General features: G+C 36.8%; 1 long non-coding RNA gene across 1 annotated transcript; it reads left to right on the forward strand.

The window, feature by feature from the left end:
* Positions 1–3343: 3343 nt before the first annotated feature.
* LOC140163148 (uncharacterized) lies at positions 3344–9954 on the forward strand. The gene is made up of 3 exons (XR_011860411.1): positions 3344–3507; positions 6146–6316; positions 9109–9954. It is a non-coding gene; the product is annotated as an uncharacterized lncRNA (long non-coding RNA).
* Positions 9955–16192: the final 6238 nt, after the last annotated feature.

Raw genomic sequence — 16192 nt, forward strand, 5'->3', positions numbered from 1 at the left:
ATTTTCAAAATAGGTTGTGTTGTCAAAACTTAGAATTCACCATTTTTTATGCAATCTTCTATAACTTCTACTAGAAACGTCCAATTTTTAAAATCTAAAAAATCTGAAAAAGCTAAATATATGTAGAACTTAAAATGCAAAACAATATGACCCTTCAACATGCCCTTCATACCTAAAAAATTCCATCTTTCCCGGTATAGATCATTCTGGGACACCCTGTATATACATTATTTACATTGTACAGCAGTGAGGTTTATTTTTTACATCAGGTCTGGTAATAGTTACATGATTAAATATTAATATTATTATAACAATGTATACATGTTTGACATCAGATAGAAAGATAAAAGACACAAAGTTGTATAAATTTGTGGAAATTGATAAAATCAAATAATTTATGTATCTAATTAGAATTCTGAAATAGTTTTTAAATGTATGAAGGGTCATGGAAGAAAAGTTTCTACGGATGTCCTGAGGGAGTTTATTCCAAACATAACATGATCTGTAGTGAAAAGTTCTCTTTAGTCAGCAACTTCAATCAGATAACAAATATCTGTCAACTTTCAACATGGGAACACGTTATAAAGTATCTAGGCATATAATTTAAAAATGCATAGGCCTACGTCAGTGAAAAAAATAGTTCAGTGGCCAACAAAAAGTAATTGTGTATAGTAGGCCCTATACGATAAACAAGATTTTCTTTCTGAATTGGCCATATTTTTACGTGTAAGAAAATCAATCGCATTATTGTGTTCACTCTAGCGTAAGTTTGGTCCCATTGGATTCATGCAGAACGTTCTAAACGACCCCCCGCGATTGTCAAGGTAAAATGATTTTCTTATAATAAATTCTGGCTGCGCCCCTGTCAATGATTATGATAGCACTACTAAGAAAACCATTATTAATAACATAATTTTTCCTTTTATTATAAAAGGATTTAACCCATTGAATAAAGTTATCACCGAGGTTAAACCGATTCCAAACTTCAAATAAAAAGCAATGCTTCACACTACCTATTCGATATCTAACAAGACTCTGGGAGTATCCACAATGTCAGGAACTTCAATAGTACGAATGTTAGGGACACACCATTTGATTCTCGGGGGAGGGTGGGAGTTTGGGTCAGGTGGAATTTATTTTGTTGCCGCCGAAGCGGCGGTATTTTTTTATATTTAGCCGCCGAAGGCAGTGACATTTTTCTTGGTTCAATTTTAATGTATATCTTTATACAGAGTTGGGCGGGAAAAATTGTACTCATCATTACGGTGAGTTTATTTTTCCGTCTTAATAGTGGGCGAATTATTTTTTTCAAAAAACTCCAGATTTCAGATACAATTAAAAGAGATATGGTACCCAGATATGGTACTGAGGTCATTATGGTACATGTGTAGTACACACAAGATACTACAAAATCGTTTGGCAAATTTTAATTTGCATAATTAATTAGGGCCACTAATTAGACAAGTTGATTAGGGCCACTATTATATAATTATGCAAATGGAAATTTGCCAAACGCATCCGTAGGTTTGTTGCATTTCATGTGAACTACCCATGTACCAAGTTTCAGTATTTGTGTTCCGTGGGCGTAGACGAATAATTTGCCATACTTTGAAGTGATATTTGAATACTTTCAGTTTTTGACCACTGTATAACCCTATGGGGTCATTTGGTGCCAGGGTAGCACCCGCCAGATTCTGAATCGGTAGGTCGCAGAGATAGGCCTATAGAAAACACACAAAAACATCCGAAGCGGCACCAGACTAATAGCGCTATAAAAGGGAGTCTCCGGCAATCATAACATTATGCCTTATATGTTAGAAAAATAATTATCAAGCACGAATCACATGGTTTTATCCAAAACAAACTCATATTGACCATAAAAACGAATAAAAACAGTTGGCTCTCAACACGCGATATTCAAAATTCCCGCCCCGAAATTGTCTAAGTTCAATGACGTAATGGTTATTTGTGCTCAATTGTCGTCAACCTTTATTATATTACTGGGACGTCATTGCACTCGACAATTTCAGCGCCCGGCAATTTTGAATATCGCGTGTTGAGAGATGGATGTTTTTATTCGTTTTATGGTCACTATGAGTTTGTTTGTAATAAAGCCACGTGATTCGTGTTTGATAATTATTTTTCTTTCATATAAGGCATAATGTTGTGATTGCTGGAGTCAGCCTTTAAGGGTAGACGAGGTATTGTTGGTCGAAGCAGCCAAAAAAAAAATCAATTTTTATTATCTACATCAATATATTATTGAAAAATAACACTTTGATGTTTTGCAAGAGTTCATTCTACAAATCATATACTTTGAAAACTTGCTTGATTTATTGTTCTTAATGAGTTATGTACGTTTTACAAAAGTGTTGCTGTTTCAGCCCTCTTTACAACAGAACTCAAGAACCACAGGATATACCAAAAGTATATCTCTGATATTTGAATTCTTCTACACGCTCGCTATAAAATGATCAATGCAACTTTTGCCAAAGCTCACCACCATTCGCAAGATGATGTGAATTACCAAATCGCAACAGTTTAAAATAGTTGATAACCTTGAGTGGGTGACTCCCGGGGGTGACTAGCGTTCTGAGTGATTAGGACTAGCATAAAGCGCGCTTCAGACTCCGAGTATTGTACGTACAATATTGTATGTACAATATGTACGTTATTTAATCTATTGCCATTCTATTTCCAGTAATGTTTAAGTTCTAACGAATGTTTGATGACGAAAAATCGATAATATGTTACATACAATACCTAGCAGAAATATATTATCGATTTTACGTCATCAAACATTCGTTAGAACTTAAACAGTACAGGAAATAGAATGGCAATAGATTAAATAACGTACATATTGTACATACAATATTGTACGTACAATAAAAAGTCTGTATACTGCTTAATAGTCTTAATATCAGCTTTATTTATAATCTCTCAACTCATGAGTAATATTATAATGCGAAGGACGAATAATTAGGCCTACATGTATTCATCTAGATCAAGCTGCTATAATAAACGCAATAAACCGTAATAATCCTGATAATCCCTGATTCTGTTTATTCATTAGGTTCTATAATAAAGGCCTTAAGGGAGGTGGAATGGGCGTGGTCCAAGACCCCTCAAAAAAAATTTCCAAAAATTTTTTTTTGCCATATTTTGTTTAAGAAAATCATAAGCTATCAGGTCAGCCAGATAAAGTTAAAATTTCCTTTTCAAAATGCGAATTTGAGGGGAATTTCATCTCTTTCAATTTAAAACGATTTATGGCGGCGTTGACTTGCTATACATGCCGTAACCAGTTTGGTTTACGACTGGTGGGAGACTAATCAACGAATCAGCTGATCAGCTGGATTGGTATATATATGTACACACATGCGAAGAAGAATTCCAGTCATCTTATTCTTTCTAGTGAATAATTCATCCACTAATATTACTTTTACTGATATCCTGGCATGCCTGGAGAAAGAAAGAGGCGTCGTTAGCAGCTATCACCTATATTAAGTAAGTACTTCAGTCTAAAAATATGTGTGACGTGTGTTTAGTAACTTAGCCCGGGAAACAACATGGGTAAGCTTAAAGTAAACATGATAAAGATATTTAGCATTCTCTCGGTCGGGGCTGTTCCCGGGCATGCCGGGGACTGTTCTATCTATTGCACTATACCTACTTCTGACGTAGGGGCTGTGCAATAATTATGAGCCGGGGGGGTTGCGGGGTGGGGGTGGGTGCGATGTAAAATTGCCACCCCCACCTGGAAAAAAGTCCACTTGTACAAAATAAGCACCCCCCTAATGCCCTATAAAAATTCCTGGCGGTAAAATGGGAGGGGGGGGGTGCCAAGAAATTTTATCGAGCGAAAGGGGTGGGGCAAGCAATTTTTTGGCAAGCCGAGCCGAGGGGGAGCAAGTGATTTTTGGCACACATGGGTGCCTTGCTCCAAGTTGCTCGAGAAGAGATAGCCAAGAATTTGTTCACCGATAGCTTCACATTCTATAGGTATGCCAGGCAAACACATTTGCCATAGTCAGCCAAATTCGCCGACAATGTCAATGCATTTTTACATAGAAATTTAAAACTTGTGCCCGAAGAAAGAAACCTACATAAATATGTTTTCTATACTTCACTTGACCCAAATATATGATTTTTTATGGTGATAAGTCACTCGCACATGGAATTTTAGAGGATTTTGATAGCAGTTCCATTAAAAAAGCTGCTATCATAATGAGACTAAGATCTAGAAACACCCCGAAATGCCGTTTTGGGGAATTTTGCTAGCTGAATCTTTTTGACATTGTTTGATGAAAGTCAATCTTTGACAAGATGTAACTTTGCTATGGAAAGTGCTATGAAAAAAAGGTTTTCAGTTTTGGCTTTGTTTACTCAAGGGCTTTAATTTGATATATATAAAATGATGCAGTTTGATGGCAAATTTGAATTCACCTAGCATACCTACATTCTAGAGACCATTGCATTCAAAATCTAGTCGGATTCGCTGAAGCATGACACGTACCGTGTAAAGCAATGGAAGTTCAGAAGTAAAATAGTAAATTACACAGCTGATCACGACAGACAATCGCATCAAAAATGTTGCTAAAATTAAACTTTAGCTAAATTTTAGACTGTTCAAAATAGGCAAATCTTGCTCAAAAGATACCGTACTGTAGTTGACTCATCAAAATAACTTTCATCCAAATTTCAACATCTAAACAGAATAAATATAACAAAAGATTGCACCGCAGACAAAACAAAAAACATTTTAGCAATGCACTCTAGCATCCAATGCGTATTATATCGTGTGCAAAAAAAATTGAAATTGAAGCTAGAGTTATCAAGTAAAGGCGCCTTTTAAATAAAACACTCTAAAATGGCTTTATAAAGGAAAACAGTTACGGAAACACTTTGCCAATTTCCTGCTCGCTCGTTCACAACAAGTATCATGTAGATTAGGCTTCCTCAAATATGTTGAAGTGCCACATGAAATAAAAGAAAACAGCAAAGTGCCTCTCCATGGCTGCTTTAGCACCTGGGGTGGGGAGCCAGAGGGTGTCCCCCTGTGAAGCTATCGATTTAAAAAAATTTGAGGTGCAAATGACGCCATTTGGTGCAATATTTTGTACTATTTTAGCCGTTGGTAGAGGACATAAAAAAGGGCAGAATGGCAGTCAGGAAGGGCATATTTTACCTGTATCAAATTTCGTGTCAATAAAATACATCATATAACAAATTCGATATATACATCATGCATTATCTATAGTATATTCCTTTGCTAAATCGTAAATAAAAAATTGAAATGTAGAATATTGGAGATATTCCTGCTGGATGAAGTTTGATCAAGGCATTTGATTTGATTTTTATTTTATCCATTCTGAGGGATAAATCACAAATAGTACCACAAATAGTCTTGCAAGCTACAATCACACCTTGACAATATGTTGGAACTCTTCATTGCCGCTCTGAGAGTTAAGTGAAATTAGTATAACTATGTTTGATGAGAAGTACATACCTTCTCCTTTCCTCTTCCCTCCCCATTCCCCTCAATCAATGTTGGGGAGACTGGAGAGCCCAATGGAAAAAGTGCTTTCATCAACATTGAACTGGGGAGAGGGGTGGCGATTTACATTTAGTATGCCCGAGTGTACCAACATTAATTTCTTTGATTGTAGGGCTTAGGCAGCCAGCAAATGTTACACACCCAAATTTGTACACGTCCAGTTTTTGCCCACATGGCCTATACTTTGTACACAAATGTTTAAATTTACACACCCAGTTTTTTCAATTTACACACCTAAACCTTCAAATCTTGCCTAAGACCCTGCAAAGTGATCCATGGATGTTCTTTAATAAAATTATTTTTTATGTGCAAATGCCCCCTGCCCCCTAGTAGTGCCACCACTGTTTAGAACTGAGGTATACTTTTATTTAGACATTTGATGAATTTAGTTGTACAGCTGTCTTTCAAAAGTTTCTTTAAGGGTGGTTATTAGGAGAAGGAACTAATTATGGTGAATACAGTACCTGTAGGCTACTTGTGTGGCGTTGACAGCTAAATAAATTTGAGCAAATTTTTAACTTTCATTCAATCTCCATGAACTTTGCCAGTAAGTGTTATAATTATACTGAACTGTTTTACTACTTCCAGATGGTGGAGCTTACTCCAGGCATGGCAGTGTTTGTGTTTCCAAGTACACTGGATATGGAGAAGACATTTGCAAAACTATGTAGAAGATTGATGGATGATTTTTACAGTGGGGCAGAACAGGATTAGATGTGATCAAACAAGACCATGAATGACACACACCAGCCATTGTTGGTAAGAACAGCTATTCCCGTATATATGTTTCTTTTCATGTTGCCTGGTGTAGCTAGGGGGTTGTGCGCCAAGGGCAAGGATACAAAATGGATGTGCCCCAAAGCTGTGAAAGTACCAACTTGTCAAAATTATCACTTGGTCATTTTGTGAAATGCAGTTACACAAATATCTAGAAACAAAATCAGTGGCTCCAGAATAGGGTACATCTCGTGCCCCCCATCACCTCATGTCACACAAATTTCTTGTCCCCATTGCAAATTTAAAATGATTCCAAAGTCGTTTTGGGGTCAATAGCCATACCATATGCATAAGGCAGCTATTTATTCATGCATTGTGTACATTACAAATGACTGCTGTACTAGTAACTTAGTCCTTACTACTATCAATGAATAAAAGATGATCAAAATAACAGTCTTACTCAAAAAATAACAAGGCCAAGTTTATGTAAACAAAATTGGCTGCCATTTGCTGTCTTTACTGTGTAATTGTGAATACATAACGTTACTGTTTTTGTGCCAACTTTGACCTGTTAGGCTGATACTACTACAGAAGAGTGATCGCACATTTGCACATTTATAGACCTTGCTCAATTTGATGAGACAGCAGTCACAGCACCCAATATGTTAAAAGAATGGAGGCTGAGGTTCTTCAAATCTTCAGATGGGAGTTCTCAGCAGAGGTGGTTTATATCGTGAAGTTGTGGATAGGTAGTGGTGAGCAAACTCAGAAGTTTACAATTCTAGAGCATTGTAGATGCTAGGCCAGATGAAAGGCAAAGTATGAAGCAGAATGACGTAAATAATCATGACACATATATGCCTTATTGGAACTGGATTTGGGAAACCCTCATCAGTGTCTACAGAAATGACTCCATCTGCAGCCCTTGCTGATCTAGCTGTGCAATGTGCATGATCCTTGGATCACTCACAATCTTAACACATAAACAATATGGTCCTGATTTCCTTTCCCCCAGAATGTTGAGACTCTGAAGCATACATGTACCAAAGCATCACTCAATGACATTAATGCCCTCAATATCAATGAGCGTTGAGCATGGAGTAAAACCCAGCTCTGATTTCCTGCGAGTGCCAATCGAAGATATCCAATCTCAAGATTTGAAGAACCTCAGCCCTCTGGCTAGCCCTCTAAGTTTCCTCCCTCATGACCAGCACTTGAATCCTATCACAACTTTTGGGCTTGGCAAGTCCATGATCAGGGATGTAGCTACAGTGGGCGGTGGGGGGCGGTAGAGCCCACCAATCGGTTTTGGAGCCTATCACGCGGCTCCAATTTTAGCATTGGAGCCCACCACTCAGAGGCCAAAATTGCAGCATTTTATTGAATTAGTTAAGAATTTGGTCTATTTTGGCAAACAATTTCCACCTGGGAACCAAGGGAGAACAATGCCAGTGCATTGATTGGTCACCCCAGGTTAAATAAGAAATAAATAAATAAATAAATAAATAAAGAAATAAAGAAATAAATAAATATGCAAGATTTTCATCAAATGCCACCCAGCACTGAAAATATCCTAGCTACAACCCTGTCCATCAGTGTCCATGATATGACCATCACAGACTGTGGCTGCTTATAATCATGTGTTTTAAGTTGAACAATCAAACTCGGGTTGTGCCTGCGAGCTTGTATGGCGAGACAAGGCTGTTTGGCGGTTCGTAGACTGAGCCCAAGTTCAATTTTTCAGCATACGCACGGTCATTAATAGCTGTAATCTGTGGCCCTCACTGACTTCATGAGCCCAAAAATAGTTCAAGCAGGGAGGAAATCTTAGAAGGCCTTGAACAAGGCTACCCTTGAGCTCATCAGGCCTGTGTGTGTTGTCTCATCAAATTGAGCAAGGTCTAGATGCAAGTGTGTGATCTCAAGTCTTTAGTATTATCTGCCTAACAGGTCAAATAGGAAAGTTATGAATATTTTAGCAATTTCACAATTACACAGTAAAGACAGCACAAGGCAGCCATTTGTGTTTACATAAACTTGGTCTTTGTAGATAGCTCCCTTATGTTTAATTTTGAGACAAGTATGCTTTTTTAACATCTTTATTCATTAATAGTCCTAACTGCATGAACTAAAATGCATAAGGCAGCAATAATTTCTAACATTAACATTAGGGTATGGTCATTGACCAACAATTTCAGCATCACGGAGCCCCCTATTATGATTTTGGAATAATTTTAAATTTGGTATGCAGTAATATATTGACCAATGGCATGTTTTGAGACTAGGGACAAGAAATTTGCTTGACAAGAGGGCATGAGATGCACCGTACTCCAGAACCAGGGAAAGGTTGGGACTGGGGTGGCACCCAACATACAAAATATGGCGGTCAGTCGGCCATTGGCATGTAACTTTTTGGCCTGGCGGAAATTTTCTGACTGGCATCTAGTTGGCTGGCGGTAACTTTTTAAAAGGTCAAGCCTGGCTGGCCTGTAACTTTTGAGGCATATTTGAACACTGGTGGCACCCCAATATACGCCACAGTATCGTTGTGATGAAAATGAGATTTTAATATGAAAATTTTAATGTACACAAAATCATATAGATCTACATCATGGTTTGTATTTACACAGTGCACTCAAACTAGCAATTTTGAGTTAAGATGTTATGTCCCTGAGCCCTTGATTTCTTGTTTATTAGGTGAAGGGAACTAATTATGGTGACAATTAATTGAAGATAATATATACAATGATTTGGTACATTGTAATAGTGTTTTAGGAATGAGAACATTTCAACAGAGATATGTCAATAATAATCGTATTTTTTTCTATCCACAGCATACACACTTGCTTCACAACTTGATGTGGATACTGTTACAGAAGCCAAGCGAGCATCTTAAAAATAAGGAATACATTTACCATGTTTACAGGGGTTGCTATCCCACAATAAGAAGATCCAGAAGACATTAATGTGGGCATCATTGTGAATCTTGGAACTCAGTACCCTCCTCAAGCCACGTCAAGCTTCACTATTTTCTTCTTCTTCTTGGATACCGCTTTACGATGATTAAGTTTAGACTTATCAAAATGAACTTCTGGGTGAAGCTTGAACTAATAAAAGCATTCGTATGATTAAGGTTAAACTTGGCTTTCGCTTTCAGGCATTATTATCGTGAACCGATGCATGATGGTGACAAATTGAACGCATAAATGGTGAGACAATGAAAATCCTTTTGGATGCATGGTGAAGCTTGGCCCAACAGAACACTTTATATAGTGAAAGTTGACTTCAAATTTGTGAGCAAAAAGTAAGCTGATCGAGGTGAAGCTTGACCTCCAATATCAGTTAAGGTGAACAAGGATGAATGCTTCAGGTTGGCTCAAAAGTGCTGAATGACCTTTGCATAAAAGACAATTTTTTGTGCATTTAGGGGGCTGTCATTTTCTTCAGAATGGGGTCATGAATATACTAGGGGTCATACAAATTGTATACCAAAAATAGTGAGGGTCATAATTTTTTACACCAAAAAGGAGGTTATAATTACTACAGTTTCCTTCAAAGAAGAATGGCACTTGTTTACATTTTGAGAGTGGGCACAGTGTAAACACGGTAGTAGGGTTCTGATCAGTGGCGTAACTAGGTTTGGTAGCGCCTGGGGCAAGAAAAAAAATTTGCGCCCCTACACCCCCAGAATATCTTAGGCGTGGGAAATTTTTTTAACATTTGCTTGCTGGACGCGCACTAATTTTGGACAAATAAGGCCTACCACTAATTAATCTTGGTTTCTAGAAGTTGAATATCGGTCTTAAAATGTTCTTTCAATAGATTTTGTGCTGAAAATTTTGACTTTCATCGCTTGGAGGGCGCGGAATCGATGCTGAATTGGTCAATTTGGTGCCCCCTTAAGGGTAGCGCCTGAGCACGTTGCCCCCTCTGCCCCCGGTAGTTACGGCACTGGTTCTGATTGGCTGATTCAATCGTCTGACAAACATAACTACAGACGTGATAATTTGATTGGCCGATTCGCGCCTTAGACATTGGTCTGCACAAACAAAGCTCCTTGTATATGTCGCTCATTAACAGAATAACAGGGCATTAGCGTCAATCTGAGCAAGGGCTGCCGTTCTTCTCTGAAAACGAGTGAAAGGGCGTGTGACTTAAAACAAATGTGGGTGCCCTACGAGCACATTTACACTTTCCATCACAAATTTTACAATCTTTAGTTACAATGACAAAATAATGTTTCTGTACTGTGCACACCTTTCCATCAAACACACATTTCTTAACTTTTTTGGAAATTTGTCTCTGGTATGCGTACAAAAGGGCGGTCATCAAAATATTCCGCCAAAGATAGGGGGTCACAAAATTTTCAGCCCACGATGGAAGGGGTTCATAAAAATCGACTCTGCTCACTGACATATTCATGACCCCTCACCTTTGTTTCATAACCACTAAGGCCAAATAAAAAAAATAAACATGTTTCACGTCCCCTCCGCTTCCTTTTTTGAGGTTTCTTCAATTATATTTTTATTTTTTGAAATTCAGTTACAACTTTTCAAAAAATATGTCTAGGAAGTAGAGATGCTTTCTATAGTCTAAAGGTTTTGTGATAGTTAGAGGGGCCTATCTCTCAGAACAACAAATAAAAAGAGGCCTCCTCCTTTTTCCAGGCATTATTGTATACGCTAAAACAGCTCTAATTATGGGTATTTACACTGATTTTGCGATAAAAAATACAAAATAAAAAGGCCCCTCTTCCTCCTTTTTTTCAAAAACCTGGACGTGAAATATGTTTATTTTTTTACTTGGCCTAAGGTGTAGGACATTTTTTGTTTTAGCTATAGCCCCACTCCAGACGTATTTTTAATTGGACTTGCTCAAGTGGCATTTTCTATTTTATTACACAATTTGTTGCCATTTTTTATGAACTTGTAAGTTCTTAAAATAGCCTAAAATGAGGCTATAGCATCCATAATTAACAGCCTTCTCTAATATTAATCTCCATAGACTTTACATGTAAAATGAAAAGGTCCATAAAAAAAAACGGTAACAAATTGTGTACTAAAATTTGCACAAAATGCTAATTGAGCAAGCACAAATGCAATGCACTAGTTTTCGTGAGGGGCTATACTGAAATATTTTTTATGTATTGTATATATATGGTCTTTTTAAAAATAAAATGTCCATCTGAAACATAGGTGACCTCCCTGCCCGAAGAAAATAACAGCCCCTTAGCAGCCACATATCCTGGCTATATGCACCTGGTCAACTTTACAAGCAAAAGTTGATGGTAAACTTTTTTGTTACACCCTGTATATCCCTTTTCTGTATCTTTTGTGTAGTTATGTCAATGCTATTGTTGATAGTAAAGTAATTGTGTATTTTTGTATCACACAGAGCATACTGCATATATAGTGTAGCACACTGAGCAAAGTGCATGCTGCTCTCTGCATGTATCATATTAAAAGGGCATTTTGTTTGTATTGCATGGTTTGCATTAACCAATTTTTTAGGAGCTTCAAAAACATGCATTCATAATGATAGTCAGAAATGAGTGAACTATTTTGCATCTGACGATCATGTCAATCCTCACCACGGCCTGTGATATGTTTAACTTTAAAAGCACACAATCAGAGACAATGGCCAATGAACTTTAGGAAGGAAAAGGGCAACTTTTCTTGGAATTGTTTTCTAGCATTAGTTTCCTATTACTAAGACCTAACTTTTTAGAGAGTTTGTATGTTTAAAGGTAAAAACTAACCATAGGGCATGCTGTTTCCCGATGGGTTAGAAATTTCAATCATCAAGAAAAAATGTATACAAACAAACTGTTTCTGAGTTTGATTGACAGGTGAACTAGGCCTACATTGTAGTATCTTTAAAGGAAGTCTCTGGCAATCACAACATTATGCCTTATATGTAAAAAAATAACTATCAAGCACGAATCACATGGTTTTATTTAAAACAAACTCATCGTGACTATAAAGCGATTAAAAAACACCGTCTCTCAGCGGCGACATTCAAAATTCCTGGGCGCTGAAATTGTCGAGTGTAATGACAATTGAGTACTGGTACAAATAACCATTATGTCATTGCACTTAGACAGATTCAGCGCAGGAATTTTGAATATCGCGTGTTGAGAGCCGACTGTTTTTATTCGTTTTTTATAGTCAATATGAGTTTGTTTTAAATAAACCATGCGATTCATGCTTCATAATTATTTTTCTAACATAAAAGGCACAATGCTATGATTGCCGGAGACTCTGATTTTATGCATCATTTTGTGCATATTGGCATATGTGAAATTTATTAAGTTATTTTTTTTTTGTTAATAAGGCCGATATCAAAAAAATTAAAAAAACTGTTTCTAGAATGTCGTCTCAAGATAAAAAAAGTATTTTTGTGTTATGATGTAGCAACAAAGGAATATTCTGTCCCAAGAGGTAGAGGCAGTAGTATTAACTTCAAGATCATTCATCCATGGTAGAAATATCATGCGATGAAATTTGACCAGCCTCCTTTAATGTTACTTACACCTAAACCTTGATGTACATTATAAATTGAAGGCTTTAAGGTGGTATGGTACTACGCCCCTTGATAAATTTTGTGACTAATTTTGCATTTTTCTTAAAAAATTACTACACTCTGGTAACAAAAGTTATGTATAATACTTCAATGACATTTCAGTGATTGAAGACAAGTGGTTCATTATATAAAGAAATGAGGTACATTCTAGCGGTACCTCTTTTCTTATCATCAATAACATACCGCTTGTCTTGAGTCACTTAAATTACAGTGTAGTAACTGGATTCCTGCCCCTATAATATACATAACTTTTAATTGTTACCAATGTGTTATTACTTATAGAGAAAAATGCAAAAATAATCGCAAATTTATCAAAGGGTGTAGTACCACCTAGGTTTTGCCCGTAATGGGCATTTTTCAGTTGTTTGTTTCTTTGTGAAAAGGCAAAACTCTAATCATTCATAATTTTTAAGTGCAAGTATTGTATTCAACCAAATAGCTCTTTGGGTGCTTACACAAGACAAGCGGTTTGATACTTGTGATAGAAAATGAGGTACATGTACCGCTAGGATGTACCTCATTTCCTATCATATTTACTGAACCGCTTGTCTTGATTCACTGAAATTTCAGTATAGTAATTGGATTCCTTGCCCCAATAATATACATAACTTTTGTTACCAGTATATGTTATTAATTTTTGAGAAAAATGCAAAAATAGTCACAATTTACCACAGAGGTGTAGTACCCCCTTAAATGGGTTATGATCAAGTTTGAAAGTTCAATGACCTTTTCCCACTGAATGCAAGGTGTTGTTGAAATGGCTCCATAGCCTAGATTAATAGTGCTATTTCTCAGCCAAATATGGCAACTTGTAGTGCATATGAACTGAAATCATTGGATTTTGAAATGTTTGCAAGCTCCGAGACATAGCATTTTTTTGGAAAATGGCATCAAGGGTGTATTAAATTCATATTGTTTCGAGATCTACACCCGGCCCCCCAACTCAACACAAAAGTTGACAACCATGAGAGTTACCAAATTGCGTGGAAAAGGGGTTATTTTTTTACCAGTAGCAAGGACCTTGAAATTGGCAAAATTTCTTGAAATTTGACAGTGAAATTAGCATAATAGGGGTATTTAATTTGCACTGTCCGCGATATTTTGATAAAAAGTAATTGAGAAAATCCAGAAATTTTATGTCAATATTTAGTGTCATTGATAAGGGGTGTTTGAAATTCTAATCATTGAAAGCGGATGTTTGAAATTCTAGTCATTTAAAAAAAAAAAAAGGGGTTGTTTTTGGCCATATTTCGTCCTCGATTTTGCATGAAAAAGGGGTAATTTGATGAAAAATCATTGCAAAGGGGACCTTTGAAAGATTTGGTAACTCTCATGGTTGTCAACTTTTGTGTTGAGTTGGGGGCGGGTATCTACGCTAGTCCTGTGGTGAGTCTGTTGACATGATAAAACAATATAAAAACTTGATCTCGAATTGAAGCGATTAACTGAAACACTCCCGCGGAAGCAATTCAACAAATGGGGACGCTTTATAGTTATATATTTAGTAAGTTGTTATTTGGCACTCTGTCATGTTATAACAGTATGATATACTAGTAATACAATACAAGTGGCAAATGATGTCAGTAATTTATATTCAACAAACACATTTATTACAAATGGAGATAACTTTATTTAGCAAATAAAAGATATTAATGATTAAGTACAAACTTGTGATAAAGTGTGTTTTTCATTGTTATTATTCAAACACATTGTTATACACCAAATGGGCTATTCCAGTTGAAATCCATACACCCCTATGGAATACATGACCTTAATCTTTGACACAGGTGATGTAGATTTCAAGTGGAGTCACCCATTCAGGTAACCACAATTGAAATTCACACTCCCTGGGAGATTAAGGTCATATCTTCATATTGGGCTATTCCAGTTACAATCCTTCCACAGGGGGAGTATGTTTTTCAAATGTAATTGGTCAGGGTTAATTATTTTGAAACCCATACACACCCTGCATTATGGCTTTACCTATAGACCACTTGACATCAATGTTTATCAACAAAGGCGAGGGATTGGTCTTTCGATTTGCTCGAACGAACCGCTTCACAGTTCAATGGCTTTCTTGTACCATATGAAATGTGGTGGGAGATTTAAAATACACACGCCCTGAGCAAACTACGATGTGCACGCACAATGCAGGGCAAAGAACAATGGAAAGTGCCATAATGCGTGCGCATACTGCCGGGTAATGACGTCACATGTCAAGTGGTCTATATCTTCCATAGATGGAGTGAGTATTTCAAATGGAAGTTACCCAACTGTCTATTCTATTCGAAAACTCATACTCCATCTGTGGAAGACTTTGGCTAAATCTTCCACAGGGGTAGTGTGGATTTCAACTGGAATAGCCCAATGACCAAGTGGATGGTGGGAATATTGGCTGCTCATGATAGAAAGTGTGCAAATTATTACCCCAAGGTGATCTGGAGAGTATATGTCTACTATTTTCCAAGACTGAAGGTAGAAGGAAAATAGTAGGCCTACATTCTTGAGTCACTGAGGGGTAATGGAATTCAGCATTCCCTGAATACAGATCAGTCAAGAAGGCGATATCAAGGTTACGATGTTGGTAAGGGCGCACCATTAGATTTCCAGGGGGCATGGGAGTTTTTGAAAAAAAAACTTAGCCCACTAGTGAGACGAAAAAAAAAAAACTTCACCCGCTAGTGAGATGAAAAAAAAACAATTTTGCCTCACTGATGAGTTTTAAAAAAATTCCCCCAACCAACTTTGTATAAAAGTATACATTAAAATTGAAAAAAAAAATATCTAGCCTTTGGAGGCGAAAAAAAAAATGAAACTACACAAATGAAAACCCATGATTCCTTTATTATTATATTATAGGTCATACACACATGTAGCTGGTTTTAATAGCAAAACAAAAATCTACCAGAACTTTTCTTTCTGAAAAAATGCTTTTTGGGAGGCCTATCCATGTATGTGAACCACAGACATTGGTTAGAGATCAGTGGGGTAATCTCCCGGGTAATGTACTATCCAGCGCCATAAAAATTTAAAAATATCTAGGACCCATTTTGTTATTTTTTTGAATTCAAGTTTTTAAATATTAATAATTTAAAACAAAATTTTGGCCCAAGAATTTTTTGTTACTATTTACGAAAAAGAAGTGGGCCAAAAACTGTTATTTTTGGGATTTTGGGCGAAAAATGGCATTTTGGCCCACATTTGACCTCACAGATGAACTTATCAAGTCTTTGCCATTCTAAATATGTATACTTTTATATACTTTAGACCAACAATTTAGAGGCCGAAAGTTTCCATAATTCCAGGTTTCAGACCAACCTTAAGGGGTATTACACC

The sequence above is a fragment of the Amphiura filiformis genome, chromosome 10, assembly GCF_039555335.1.
Source record: "Amphiura filiformis chromosome 10, Afil_fr2py, whole genome shotgun sequence".
NCBI lineage: Eukaryota > Metazoa > Echinodermata > Ophiuroidea > Amphilepidida > Amphiuridae > Amphiura > Amphiura filiformis.